The 15,557-nt window shown below is 47.3% G+C and overlaps 1 protein-coding gene across 1 annotated transcript in view; it reads right to left on the bottom strand.

Annotated features, from left to right (window-relative positions):
* Positions 1 to 15,557, bottom strand: part of zfpm1 (zinc finger protein, FOG family member 1) — a 152,219-nt gene that overhangs the window by 55,755 nt on the left and 80,907 nt on the right. The gene's annotated exons all lie outside the window — the stretch shown is intronic.

Here is a 15,557-nt window from a genome sequence, read left to right as displayed (position 1 = left end):
TAGGGTTAGGGTACATCTGCAGGGTTAGGGTAAGGGTACGTCTGCAGGGTTAGAGTTAGGGTACGTCTGCAGGGTTAGAGTTAGGGTACATCTGCAGGGTTAGAGTTAGGGTACGTCTGCAGGGTTAGAGTTAGGGTACGTCTGCAGGGTTAGAGTACGTCTGCAGGGTTAGAGTTAGGGTACGTCTGCAGGGTTAGAGTAAGGGTACGTCTGCAGGATTAGGGTTAGGGTACATCTGCAGGGTTAGGGTAAGGGTACGTCTGCAGGGTTAGAGTTAGGGTACGTCTGCAGGGTTAGAGTTAGGGTACGTCTGCAGGATTAGGGTAAGGGTGTGTCTGCAGGGTTAGAGTTAGGGTACATCTGCAGGGTTAGGGTAAGGGTACGTCTGCAGGGTTAGAGTAAGGGTACGTCTGCAGGATTAGGGTTAGGGTACGTCTGCAGGGTTAGAGTTAGGGTACATCTGCAGGATTAGGGTTAGGGTACATCTGCAGGGTTAGGGTAAGGGTACGTCTGCAGGGTTAGAGTTAGGGTACGTCTGCAGGGTTAGAGTTAGGGTACGTCTGCAGGGTTAGAGTTAGGGTACATCTGCAGGGTTAGAGTTAGGGTACGTCTGCAGGATTAGGGTAAGGGTGTGTCTGCAGGGTTAGAGTTAGGGTACATCTGCAGGGTTAGGGTAAGGGTACGTCTGCAGGGTTAGAGTAAGGGTACGTCTGCAGGATTAGGGTTAGGGTACATCTGCAGGGTTAGAGTTAGGGTACATCTGCAGGGTTAGAGTTAGGGTACGTCTGCAGGATTAGGGTAAGGGTGTGTCTGCAGGGTTAGAGTTAGGGTACGTCTGCAGGGTTAGGGTAAGGGTATGTCTGCAGGGTTAGAGTAAGGGTACGTCTGCAGGATTAGGGTTAGGGTATATCTGCAGGGTTAGAGTTAGGGTACATCTGCAGGGTTAGAGTTAGGGTACGTCTGCAGGATTAGGGTAAGGGTACATCTGCAGGGTTAGGGTAAGGGTACGTCTGCAGGGTTGCGGTTAGGGTCACACCTACATCTGCAGGTGTGAAAAGGAAAGCAGAACAATCTACAAGCCAACACAGATCCACAAAGTCTCAACAAAGAGCTCCAGAGAAGACGAGCCCTTTGAACTCAGGACAACCAATCATCGGCGTTGTATTCTGACTGACAGCTGAAGTGACAGCGAGCTGGAGGGGACACGCTCCTCCTGAGAGTCTGCTGGCTGCAGATATGGAGGAAGGTTACCGAGAAGACGTCTGAGGAGCGTGACAGATGGCGGGCTGAGGGTCGGCTCACGTGTGAACAGCAACTGTGAATGTACGGCTGAAAATGTGGCGCATCGTGTGATCTGTATGACACTTTATTATTAACATCCGTCTCTAATCTGAGGAAACAATCTAAATTAAAACTAAAGTTAGGACAGAAAAAGCTAATAAATGAGAATAAAAAAACATTTTGAAAGAAACAGATGAGCTCGTTGATAAGCTTCCAATAACCACGACCACCTGATTGGATGAAGCATCTGTCAGTCACTTTCATTAACAACTTCAACTAATTAGATCAGCGGGTCGTGGCATGTGGAGCCAATCAGGGAAGCAGGCGCCGTGCCATCAGTCCGACCACCTAAAGCCCGGTTAAAGAGGCAGATTGGTTTGAAATATTATTCTTTTTTAAAGACGGGCTCAATGATTGTGATGCTGAACAAAATCATCTGCCTCACAAGATAAGTTCTGTAAGAGGATTAATGTCGGAATCAGTCAAACCAGACGCCGTATGGACCTGAGCAGGTTCAGGCCTTAAACAACCTGCGTGGAGCTGGACAAATAGAAACAAACACTGATGAAGAGGGATTTAACTGCAGCTGAAAGAGATGTTCAGCTGTTTTTTAAAGAATCCACTGAATCCAGAGAGCTCAATATTTAAATATCTCTTAAGTGATAAAAACAAGAGCCAAGCAGAGATTTGACATGAGCGTCCGAAGTGAAGGTTAGCCCCTTGGGCTTCCTGATAGAAGATTCAGCAGAAGAAGCAGGAGGACCCAGAGTCTCCATGAGCTCAGAAAAGGACTCTTGGAGAGGACAGCTGGAGAAAGCTGTGAGACATCCAACGTTTAACAGAGTCTGAGCAGTCTGAGAGCTGAGAAATACAGCTGAGTGTCATCTGCATAGTGGGAGGATATGTCCTTAAAGAGGGAGCAGATATAACAGGACCGATAAAGGCCTCAGAACTGAACCCTGTGGGACACCGTAGGAAAGAGCTGCAGCCACAGAAAATGATGGTTCAGATATGAGGGGAACCACTGCTTAAACCAGGGGCATCAAACCTCCTCCAGCCTCCTTAAACCAGGGGCATCAAACCTCCTCCGGCCTTCATAAACCAGGGGCATCAAACCTCCTCCAGCCTCCTTAAACCAGGGGCATCAAACCTCCTCCAGCCTCCTTAAACCAGGGGCATCAAACCTCCTCCAGCCTCCATAAACCAGGGGCATCAAACCTCCTCCAGCCTCCATAAACCAGGGGCATCAAACCTCCTCCAGCCTCCATAAACCAGGGGCATCAAACCTCCTCCAGCCTCCATAAGCCAGGGGCATCAAACCTCCTCCAGCCTCCTTAAGCCTGGGGCATCAAACCTCCTCCAGCCTCCTTAAGCCTGGGGCATCAAACCTCCTCCAGCCTCCATAAACCAGGGGCATCAAACCTCCTCCAGCCTCCATAAACCAGGGGCATCAAACCTCCTTCAGCCTCCATAAGCCAGGGGCATCAAACCTCCTCCAGCCTCCATAAACCAGGGGCATCAAACCTCCTTCAGCCTCCATAAGCCAGGGGCATCAAACCTCCTCCAGCCTCCATAAACCAGGGGCATCAAACCTCCTCCAGCCTCCATAAACCAGGGGCATCAAACCTCCTCCAGCCTCCTTAAGCCAGGGGCATTAAACCTCCTCCAGCCTCCATAAACCAGGGGCATCAAACCTCCTCCAGCCTCCATAAACCAGGGGCATCAAACCTCCTCCAGCCTCCATAAACCAGGGGCATCAAACCTCCTCCAGCCTCCATAAACCAGGGGCATCAAACCTCCTCCAGCCTCCATAAACCAGGGGCATCAAACCTCCTCCAGCCTCCTTAAACCAGGGGCATCAAACCTCCTCCAGCCTCCTTAAACCAGGGGCATCAAACCTCCTCCGGCCTTCATAAACCAGGGGCATCAAACCTCCTCCAGCCTCCATAAGCCAGGGGCATCGAACCTCCTCCAGCCTCCATAAACCAGGGGCATCAAACCTCCTCCAGGCTCCTTAAACCAGGGGCATCAAACCTCCTCCAGCCTCCATAAACCAGGGGCATCAAACCTCCTCCAGCCTCCATAAGCCAGGGGCATCAAACCTCCTCCAGCCTCCATAAGCCAGGGGCATCAAACCTCCTCCAGCCTCCATAAGCCAGGGGCATCAAACCTCCTCCAGCCTCCATAAACCAGGGGCTTCAAACCTCCTCCAGCCTCCTTAAGCCAGGGGCATCAAACCTCCTCCAGCCTCCATAAACCAGGGGCATCAAACCTCCTTCAGCCTCCTTAAACCAGGGGCATCAAACCTCCTCCAGCCTCCTTAAACCAGGGGCATCAAACCTCCTCCAGCCTCCTTAAACCAGGGGCATCAAACCTCCTCCAGCCTCCATAAACCAGGGGCATCAAACCTCCTCCAGCCTCCTTAAACCAGGGGCATCAAACCTCCTCCGGCCTCCATAAACCAGGGGCATCAAACCTCCTCCAGCCTCCATAAACCAGGGGCATCAAACCTCCTCCAGCCTCCATAAACCAGGGGCATCAAACCTCCTCCAGCCTCCTTAAACCAGGGGCATCAAACCTCCTCCAGCCTCCATAAACCAGGGGCATCAAACCTCCTCCAGCCTCCATAAACCAGGGGCATCAAACCTCCTCCAGCCTCCATAAACCAGGGGCATCAAACCTCCTCCAGCCTCCTTAAACCAGGGGCATTAAACCTCCTCCAGCCTCCTTAAACCAGGGGCATCAAACCTCCTCCAGCCTCCATAAACCAGGGGCATCAAACCTCCTCCAGCCTCCATAAACCAGGGGCATCAAACCTCCTCCAGCCTCCATAAACCAGGGGCATTAAACCTCCTCCAGCCTCCTTAAGCCACGGGCATTAAACCTCCTCCAGCCTCCATAAGCCAGGGGCATTAAACCTCCTCCAGCCTCCATAAACCAGGGGCATCAAACCTCCTCCAGCCTCCTTAAGCCAGGGGCATTAAACCTCCTCCAGCCCGGGGCATTAAACCTCCTCCAGCCCGGGGCATTAAACTTCCTCCAGCCCGGGGCATTAAACCTCCTCCAGCCCGGGGCATTAAACCTCCTCCAGCCCGGGGCATTAAACCTCCTCCAGCCCGGGGCATCAAACCTCCTCCAGCCCGGGGCATTAAACCTCCTCCAGCCCGGGGCATTAAACTTCCTCCAGCCCGGGGCATTAAACTTCCTCCAGCCCGGGGCATTAAACTTCCTCCAGCCCGGGGCATTAAACCTCCTCCAGCCCGGGGCATCAAACCTCCTCCAGCCCGGGGCATTAAACTTCCTCCAGCCCGGGGCATTAAACCTCCTCCAGCCCGGGGCATCAAACCTCCTCCAGCCCGGGGCAGGACCTGATCGGAGCTCTCCTGACACCATCTCCAGTCCATGTGAGAGCACAACGTCTTCGCGTGATTTGAACCTTTGCAGCTCAGTTTTATGAACCACAGCATTGGAAACATTTTAATTCTGACTTGCAGACGGAAGTCATCACAAACCATCATCTGAGGACCAAGAACGTGCATTACAGCGATCAATGCATGCAATTAATTTGTGAGAATAAAAGCAAACGGAAAGTCTCCTGATGAACGATTTTACACCAAAAATAAATCAAGATCCACAAAGTCATCCGAATTCTTCGTCTGGGTAAAAATGTATTGTTTTTAAATCCTTTCGTGTGAGCTACGAAGTTCCTACAAGAGGAAAAGAGTCTGATTTAACCTCCGGGCACCATGAATAAATTCATTATGGGCGCACCATAATCCCTACAGACAAGCCACCAGCTGCCTGAAACTGCACTTAAGCCCACAGAGCCACAGGACCGTCTGACTGACATTATTTCATATCATATCTCCTTCATCCTTCCATCTCTTAACCTCGCCCACACCCACTCCCTCAACTCTAATTTCACTATCTGAAACGCACCTCTTAGAATCTCTCAGCCGCTCTCATTGATCCTTAAACCCTCACCCCTCTCTCACCCCTCATTAGTTATCTCTGCGCTGCTTCTACATTCATCTCACCTGCCCCCTCCTTCCTCTCCTCCGCTCCATCCCTCCATCCCTCCATCCCAACTTCACCTCCTCTAACCTCGACCCGTCTGGAGATGACATCTGGCCTCCACGCTGGGAGTTAACCGTCTACAGTCCTGGCCAACCAGATAACAGCGACACACACACACAGAAAGCTTAAAGCTTCATATGAGCACGAAAACGCCTTCACTGCGTGTGTGGAAGCTACTTATTTTGGTTTTAAGTAAGTTTCGGTTTTAAGTCAGCTCTGCTAGCTTCCTTCTGGTATTACCGCGTTAACTCGTCAATTATTTAATGTCGATAAATATTTTGTCGCACTCTTTTTTTTTTGGGGGGGGGGGGACTTTTGTGCCTTTAATGGTTATGAAAGTTAAGAGAGACAGGAAGCAGGGGACAGAGAGAGGGGGAACAACATGCAGCACAGGGCCGTCCGATGTGGGACTCGAACCGGGGCCAGCTGCAGCGAGGACTATAGCCTCTGTACACGGGGCGCCTGCTCAACCCACTACGCCACAAACCACCCCTGTTTTATTATTTATTTTATTGTTGTAAAAGTCTGTAGCTCACAGGCTTTTATTTTGTAAAAGTCTGTTGCTCACAGGCTTTTATTTTGTAAAAGTCTGCTGCTGTCTGCTGTGGAACAGGAAAAGAAAGTAATCGGCGGATCCACCAAACATGGAGAAGGGTACGGAACTTTTACTCGGCCATTTTCATGTTAAAGTTCTTCCAGACGGCGGAGTCGACAGAACCAAAGTCATCTGTAAACACTGCCAAGTTGAATTGTCCTCTCAGCTCAGTAGTTCCAGTCTAAAATATCACTTAAAGGCAAAACACACAACTGATAGCAGCAAGTCATTCAAGGAAACAGACAGTGGAGCGAGGCTTCTACATAAAAACTACAGAAAGATGCTGATGTTAAAAGTGTGTTTGCACAACAAATGTTATGGCACTTTCATTCATATGGCAGCACATTTAAAATAAAGCTAAATGCTAAAGGCTATACGCTACTTTTGGATTTATTTTTGGATTCTGCGTACAAATGCGATTAATCGTAATTAATCAGGGAAATCATGTGATTAATTAGATTAAACATTTGAATCGTTGCCCAGCCCTGGTTTTAAAACAAAGATTATTCTGTCGATAAGCAATAAAACATCTTGAATAAATATCAGCGGCCGTTGCCCTGATGGATGCTAAATGTCGGCTTCTACGAGCTGCTTCCTTTCGGCGGCCGGGATTTCAAACGGGACAAAGTTGCTTTGCTTCCTCGGCCCAAATAAATTAGAGTCACCGTGGTGATAATAAGCATATAGAGCATATATTCATGCTCCGTCATAATTAACCGCTGTGTGATAACCCAACAGCCAGCCGCCTGGTAAATAATAATAACCATCACAGCGCCTGCCATTATGATGCTTTATTGGAGGCGATTTAAATAACTCTGCTGAGGGGGATAAGGAGCAAGGAGTGCTGAGCCAGCAGGAGAGCGGCTCGGCCCGGCCCGGCCCGGCCCGGCTCGGCCCGGCCCGGGTAAAAACTGCTCACATATTGGAATGAATAACTCAGAAATAGGATTTAATTGAAGTCAAATATTAATATTTTCATAAGGCTGCTTCCCTGAAGCGCCTCAGTTCCACAGAGCAAACTCAGCGTTCTATTGGCTGCTGAACCTGTGGTCGATTTCATGTCCGTTCTTTTAATTTGATGGACACCTTCACTAATTAGACACCATCATAGGCCTGTCAGTTATTCCATGATTCAGTCACTTGGTGCTGAAAACGGAGACAAAAACGCTCGTTAAAAACCTGTAAAAACGAGTTTTATAACCAACTTTAAGGGAGAAAGTTTCTCTCTTTGTTCTGAATAACTCAGACGTGGGGAAGTTCTTATAGAATAACTGAAAAACTTCTTTACATTGAAGGGATTTTAGTGTCTAATATTTTGGTCATATTTGAATTCGACTTGATTACATTTTTATCCGTCTTTTAACAACATCCTTTGATCCTTTATTTGTTGGTTTAACAGATTTCTGTCTCCACACAAATTAAAGTAAACTCAACAAAGGAGCCTGTTCTCTCACAGGGAAAATCTGCTGATTCGCAAAGTAAAACAATAAATAAACCAAATTAACTTTCCTGCTTTCAGCATGCTGTTGGGAAAAAAAAGCACCTTTAATCTCACGCTGCAAATATCTTAAACGGCTTCTTTTTTAGCAGCTAATGGCGTTTAAAGTCCCGTTTCTGCAGGTTTTTCCTCTCTGACGTGTGACTAACTGCTGCAGCTTCTCTGTAGATGATGTTTAAAGATGATGTTTGAATGTTTTAAATGTTTAAATGTCCTTTCACTTTCCAATAATCTGCATAATGCTGGTAATTTTCTGTGAAAGTGATTTAATAACCGCAGCTCTGGGCACACGTACAGTGGGAGGACGACCTCCACCATCCCAGTCATCAGATGGAAACGCTGAAGTCGTCTCTGAGCATGCTGGGAGGTTGATGCACTGATTTCCAGCCACAAACTCTTGGATCCTTCGGCCGCTGACAGTGATTTCCACACACCGCTGCAGGAGGGAACGTGTGGGAATCGCCAGCGACTGACAAGGGATTACTGCGACAGCCATTTGCATATCAAGAATTTTAAGCAGCCAGGGAGAAAATATGAAACCCTGCAGCCTGCAAGGTCATTCAAAAGATAGTTTTTTCCCTCTCTTCATAATTTATTTTGCATATCATGCAGCACGGACACACTGTAGATTAAAAAAGGCGGCTTTAGCGTATCATGCCATCCCTGATAGGAGGCAGCTCCCACCTAGACTTCTCATGCCACCACAGACGCAAAGAGACTGAAATGACTCGAGCCTCTAATCCATTCCTCTTTAATTTGAATGTTTCTTCATATCGATCGGAGCCGCGAAGCCGACCGTCTGATGGTCGCTGTTGGCAACAGGAAGAAACTCCCGGTCTGTCATCATCTGAGGAATTTATTCAGATTCCCACACAAACAGTAACCAATCATTTCATCTGGAATTAAAATGTTCTGTTGTTGTTTTCTCTCTTTCATCTTAGTATCGCTCCGTGCGAATAAGAGTGACGACTGCAACAAAGACGCATTTGAATAAAATATTTGAATAAATTAAGAGATTCTTATCATAAGGTTAGAACACAAACTGGGCAGAAAGGGAAATTAAAATCCTCGTATCTGAGAATTACTGCTTTTCAGACCAGAATAATTCCTACTTTTATCTTCAGAAATATAATTAACAGATTAATATTCAACGAATTTAGACAAAAACCTGCATAAAGTCTATAAGGACCGTCCACCAACTGTACCGTCACACAAGTGCAAATAGGATGTGTGGAGGTGAAGAATCAGGTGGAAAAACAGCGGCTGTGCGAGGAAAATGAGCCGAGACGGAAGGTTCAGCAGCACTTAGAGTTCTGAGAGTGAGACGGGAAGCTGGATGTGCTGCTCGTGGTTTCATGGGGGGGATATCTGACCCCACGGCCCCCCACTGAGGGACAGAAACTTTAGCTGTGGAGCTGCAGGTTTCAGAGGACGGATGGAGGAGGGTTCCATCCTTTAAGCGGCCGAAGCTGCACCGAGCTTTACCCCCGAGAGCCGAACAGAAGAGATGTCGATGCATCGCATCATCCACCTAAAACCTAAAAATACCCCCGATGGAAATGATTTAATTTAGTCTGAACAGTGAAAACTAATCTGACATTCAGGCTTTTAATTTGTAAAAGTCTGTTGCTCACAGGCTTTTATTTTGTAAAAGTCTGTCGCTCACAGGCTTTTATTTTGTAAAAGTCTGTTGTTCACAGGCTTTTATTTTGTAAAAGTCTGTTGCTCACAGGCTTTTATTTTGTAAAAGTCTGTTGCTCACAGGCTTTTATTTTGTAAAAGTCTGCTGCTGTCTGCTGTGGAACAGGAAAAGAAAGTAATCGGCGGATCCACCAAACATGGAGAAGGGTACGGAACTTTTACTCGGCCATTTTCATGTTAAAGTTCTTCCAGACGGCGGAGTCGACAGAACCAAAGTCATCTGTAAACACTACCAAGTTGAATTGTCTTCTCAGCGTAGTAGTTCCAGTCTAAAATATCACTTAAAGGCAAAACACACAACTGATAGCAGCAAGTCATTCAAGGAAACAGACAGTGGAGCGAGGCTTCTACATAAAAACTACAGAAAGATGCTGATGTTAAAAGTGTGTTTGCACAACAAATGTTATGGCACTTTCATTCATATGGCAGCACATTTAAAATAAAGCTAAATGCTAAAAGCTATACGCTACTTTTGGATTCATTTTTGGATTCTGCGTACAAATGCGATTAATCGGGATTAATCAGGGAAATCATGTGATTAATTAGATTAAACATTTTAATCGCTGCCCAGCCCCAGTTTTAATGTTTGGTGTCTTTTCCTTTCAGCATGACTGGAAAACACAGTCTGATCAGAACAAAATGAATAGAACCTGATGAAAAACATCAGAAGCATCTTTAAAACCGAGTCGTTCTCATTTTAAACTGCTTGGAAAGAAATGTGTCAAAATGTTCTGATTCGAAGGCTCAATTCCCTCCAAACATGCACAGAAAATACAACAAAAAGAGGAAAGAAAGAACCAAACCACAGCCGGTTGGGTCCAAAATGAGGCAAATAAAAGCTTCATTAAAGCTGGAACCGGAGGCCCGTTTGAGCCTCAACGAGAGGAAGATAAACGCCCCTTTATTTCCACGCCGACAGAATCCCGCCTCACCTCGCCGCTCACGCCGCGGAGAAACAATGAGGAGGTGGAGGGAAAGGAGGGGTTAGTGGGGTTGTTGGTGGTGATGGAGAGACCAGAGGAGAAGGTGGATGGATGGGGGGGGGGGGGAGGAGGGGGGGGGCTGACGATAAGAGAAAAATTCAGACCGGTCAAAGTTTCCTTTTTGCCAATCGTGCTCCTGATAAAGACAGCGCCTGCTCCGGAGCTGATAGAGGGGCTATCTGCCCGCCCCCCCCCCATCCCTCCGCCCGGCAGTTAGTTTGTGAGGAGGAGGAAACAGAGGAAACAGAAACCGAAGGGCCGTATCAGCGCAGCATCGTGGCATCAACCAGCCACCGCACAGCAATTAATATCGCTCCAATTACTGTTAAAGGGACGAGGCTGGCACGCCACGATAATGAACACATCCTCACACGTGCACGGGCGCACGTTAAAACGTGCACGGCTTGAAAGGGAAATAATGGCAGATAAAGCGGTAATCTTCCTGCATTGTTTAACTCATTGAAGACGACAGACAGAGAAATAAATAACCAAACAAAGCTCGATAAGAGGGGAAATAAATAATAAAATTATGGCGATTTACTGCTTATCTTCTCTCAGCCAAAGTGTGAGAGTGTTGGTTACAACAGGAGCACGTCACGTGCACGCCACGTGCACACCTGGACTCACGGCGGGTGCAGCTGTGGCACCGGGCTGAACCAGAACCTCAACGTTCCAGACTTTCATGAGCTCAGCTGGTCCACAGAAACCAGAAGTGAGGCATCACTGCGTTTCCACGGTGACCGGAGCTGCAGCACATGATTATTTATCACTCAATTATTGCATCGATTGATCGAGTCATCAGATTTAAAAAGAGAAAAACCTACATTAAGAACCACAACTATCGCTGGGTGCTACGGCCACAAACATCCCTCCTCCTGAAACTGATAACAGGACCACAGAACAGCAGCTGTTAGCTTCCCAGCTAACATCCAGCTGTGTTAGCATCTGTTAGCTTCTCTCCTGCTGTCTCCACGTTCACAAACTGTTTTTTAATGCAGCTGAAATCCTGATAAAGCCTCTTATTTCCTGTTTTATTGTCTGTTATCAGACAGCACAGTGACTCAGAATAACAGCAGTTAACGCGACACCTTAACCAGCAGCCTCTGATGCTACAGATACAACACGGTCTGATAAAATGAGCCGTTTTTATTCTGGTTGGACTTTGATGGGACTCAGAATATTAGTTCACATTAACAGCTTCCAGGCTGAAGCTGCTCTGATGGGCAGAGGCACATTAAAGGGGATAGAGAATCAAAATCGTCTTTTTTCCCGTTTCTGGTGTTAGTTCTGAGTCTCCCCGCTGTGGGGAGAACACACGAAGTGCCAGCAAGTGTCAGAACCTCTGTTTCAAGTACTCCCCTTTTTAATATATATCCCCCAATCCGTTTTTGTCAAAAAGTGACGTCACTTTTTCAGCAATCACCCCCCCCGCACCCAAATCCTCAGCCACCCCCTTTCAGACACGCCCCTTCGGCGAGAAACAGGAACAGGTGTGCCTTCCAAGGCTGTGAAAACGGACTACGATCGTTACATATTCTTCCCTCGGAAAGCAATGTTCGCGATCAATGGCTTTTATTTATTTTTAACAGCATCCCCTGTACGTACAACCGCCGACTTTTCCTTTGCTCTGCGCATTTCACGGAGTACAGTTTCACAAAGCTTGCACGATTCTGAGCAGGGACAGACACAGACTGTCTGTGTCTCGCTCCGGTGCTCGGCTGCACGTCTCCAGGACTATGGGGCGAGCAGGTCGGATCACAGCTGACCCTTCTCTATTTGCACCGCTCCCCTCGGGCAGGAGGCTTCGCTCCATTCGGACCAGAACCTCCCGTCACAAAAACAGTTTTTCCCCCTTGCAGTTTGACAAGGGGTAAATGTACAAGGTGTGTTGTACACACCTTGTACATTTTATATTCATATATTTTTATTCTTTATTTTTTATTATTATATCCTATGTTACATGTTTGCACCTTACGCCGCAGCAAATTCCTAGTTAGTGAACACTGTTCACTAACAATGGCAATAAAACGAATTCTGATTCTTATGAGCTTTCTTATTCAGTCAGTGTATTACTCTATAGCTCTGTTTTCAGTGAGAGCAACGGCAGCCAACCAAGCAACGGCAACCGAATAGCGTCAACACCTACCTGCATTTCATAATGAGGTTGCCAGATAAGCTCTGAAACGACGCCAATAAGGGAAAAAGACGCATTCTAAACCCAGCATAGTAACAGCTGTTTCAGAGAGCCTTTTAGGGAGGTTCTGAGCCATTACAGACCCAACCAATTTTTTTTGGGCTACATATCACATCACAGAACAAGGATTAATGCCCCATTCAACCTTTCTCTATCACCTTTAAGGACAATATGAGCCTCAGTTTCCTTCTGTTCTCTGCTAGCGTCCTTCTGTTCTCTGCTAGCTTCCTTCTGTTCTCTGCTAGCTTCCTTCTGTTCTCTGCTAGCTTCCTTCTGTTCTCTGTTAGCTTCCTTTTGTTCTCTGTTAGCTTCCTTCTGTTCTCTGTTAGCTTCCTTTTGTTCTCTGTTAGCGTCCTTCTGTTCTCTGCTAGCTTCCTTCTGTTCTCTGCTAGCTCCCTTCTGTTCTCTGTTAGCGTCCTTCTGTTCTCTGTTAGCTTCCTTCTGAACTCTGTAAGCGTCCTTCTGTTCTCTGCTAGCTTCCTTCTGTTCTCTGCTAGCTTCCTTCTGTTCTCTGCTAGCTTCCTTCTGTTCTCTACTAGTTTCCTTCTGTTCTCTGTTAGCTCCCTTCTGTTCTCCTCTAGCTTCCTTCTGTTCTCTGCTAGCTTCCTTCTGTTCTCTGCTAGCTTCCTTCTGTTCTCTGCTAGCTTCCTTCTGTTCTCTGCTAGCTTCCTTCTGCTCTCTGCTAGCTTCCTTCTGTTCTCTGCTAGCTTCCTTCTGTTCTCTGCTAGCTTCCTTCTGTTCTCTGCTAGGGTCCTTCTGTTCTCTGTTAGCTTCCTTCTGTTCTCTGCTAGCTTCCTTCTGTTCTCTGTTAGCGTCCTTCTGTTCTCTGTTAGCGTCCTTCTGTTCTCTGTTAGCGTCCTTCTGTTCTCTACTAGTTTCCTTCTGTTCTCTGTTAGCTCCCTTCTGTTCTCCTCTAGCTTCCTTCTGTTCTCCTCTAGCTTCCTTCTGTTCTCTGCTAGCTTCCTTCTGTTCTCTGCTAGCTTCCTTCTGTTCTCTGCTAGCTTCCTTCTGTTCTCTGCTAGGGTCCTTCTGTTCTCTGCTAGCTTCCTTCTGTTCTCTGCTAGCTTCCTTCTGTTCTCCTCTAGCTTCCTTCTGTTCTCTGCTAGCTTCCTTCTGTTCTCTGCTAGCTTCCTTCTGTTCTCCGCTTCCTTCCTTCTATTCTATGCTAGCTTCCTTCTGTTCTCTGCTAGCTTCCTTCTGTTCTCCTCTAGCTTCCTTCTGTTCTCTGTTAGCTTCCTTCTGTTCTCTGCTAGCATCCTTCTCAGCTAACAAGCCGACCATTAAAATGCTAACGTGAAATGTTCCCTTGTGTTTGTTTCACTCAGTGGACTCGATATGTGATCCAGCTTCTTTCTGCTGAGATGCTGTAGCATTGAAGCTGTGCTATTGTGCTAAGCTAACTGGCTCTTACAATGGACACACTGTACAGTATTTTCTCTTTTCTTTTCTTTGAAATGCTCCCAAACTTTAGACATTTTTCCTCTTTTTCTCTGATTTTGCTCCTCTATGTTTTCTCCAGTTTCTTCCATCAAATCCAGCTGCTACAAAGGCAGCACGTGCGCACACATAACCGGTTTTTAAAACAAGCCATACAGAAGAGAATCTTCACATATTTTCACACATTAAGAAGGTGAAAGGAGTCAGAAACTGAGACTGAAAAGTGTTCATTCTGAGCATTTTGAGAGCTTTTATCCCCTCCACACAGGCTAAAGACAGCATCTGTGGTTATGTGTGCTGCATGATGATCTCCCATAGAAACTCTCTCAAACATACTATCACACAGTACAAACACACACTTGTGTGGCAGTAAATCATTAATGAACTGTACGTTTTTTGCTCTCACCCACAGCTTCCTCTGCTTCCCGTTTGGAAGTTACAACAGTGCACGTGTTGGTTGAACACGCAGAACGAGTCACTGAAGACTCACGATGACATTAAACGTGTTTGACTTTGTCGTAACCCCCGAGATGTGAGAAATACCGCCTTAAATGACCACATTACACCAAACGACTGAGATCACAGGAGCGCGCCACCGTCTGCAATTTAGAAATAGCTTCAACTGTCGTGGAGGGTAGGACCAGCTGACTGGGTGCTAGCATCACAGAGATTAGCTCACTGGGTGCTAGCATCACAGAGATTAGCTCACTGGTTGCTAGCATCACAGAGATTAGCTCACTGGGTGCTAGCATCACAGAAATTAGCTCGCTGGGTGCTAGCATCACAGAGATTAGCTCGCTGGGTGCTAGCATCACAGAGATTGGCTCGCTGGGTGCTAGCATCACAGAGATTAGCTCACTGGTTGCTAGCATCACAGAGATTGGCTGGCTGGGTGCTAGCATCACAGAGATTAGCTCGCTGGGTGCTAGCATCACAGACATTAGCTCGCTGGTTGCTAGCATCACAGAGATTAGCTCGCTGGTTGCTAGCATCACAGAGATTAGCTCACTGGGTGCTAGCATCACAGAGATTGGCTCGCTGGGTGCTAGCATCACAGAGATTAGCTCGCTGGTTGCTAGCATCACAGACATTAGCTCGCTGGTTGCTAGCATCACAGAGATTAGCTCGCTGGTTGCTAGCATCACAGAGATTAGCTCGCTGGGTGCTAGCATCACAGAGATTAGCTCACTGGGTGCTAGCATCACAGAGATTAGCTCACTGGGTGCTAGCATCACAGAGATTAGCTCACTGGTTGCTAGCATCACAGAGATTAGCTCACTGGGTGCTAGCATCACAGAGATTAGCTCACTGGGTGCTAGCATCACAGAGATTAGCTCACTGGGTGCTAGCATCACAGAGATTAGCTCACTGGGTGCTAGCATCACAGAGATTAGCTCACTGGTTGCTAGCATCACTCTCTGCCATTTTTGCGCCATCGAGCTCCCGCTGCACAGCCTCCTCACCAACAACGGAGAGCAGAGCCTGGAACCGGTCCCGTGTGCTCGGTACCCCAAGCAGAAGGGTTACAGACATGGTAACGGGTTCCATGGTAACGGGTTCCATGGTAACGGGTTCCATGGGACCGGTACGCTTTGGTGGTAGTGAAAACACTGAAATAAGGGTTCTGAACCGACCCGTACCGGACTGCAGAGTGGAAACGAGGCTTTACATATCCTCAGGTGACTGCTCAATGATCTGAATTTTGTCCCTTTTGCTGTGCCGTACTTCATCATTTGGCTTTAACTTCTTTTAATTGTTTTGTTTCTGATGTTTTTGTGCCTAAAGCAGCTT

Source organism: Odontesthes bonariensis, chromosome 7 (assembly GCF_027942865.1).
Source record: "Odontesthes bonariensis isolate fOdoBon6 chromosome 7, fOdoBon6.hap1, whole genome shotgun sequence".
In the NCBI taxonomy this organism is placed as follows: Eukaryota; Metazoa; Chordata; class Actinopteri; order Atheriniformes; family Atherinopsidae; genus Odontesthes; species Odontesthes bonariensis.
The sequence above is the reverse complement of the archived record's forward strand: the minus strand, read 5'-3'. Positions and strand labels throughout refer to the sequence as shown.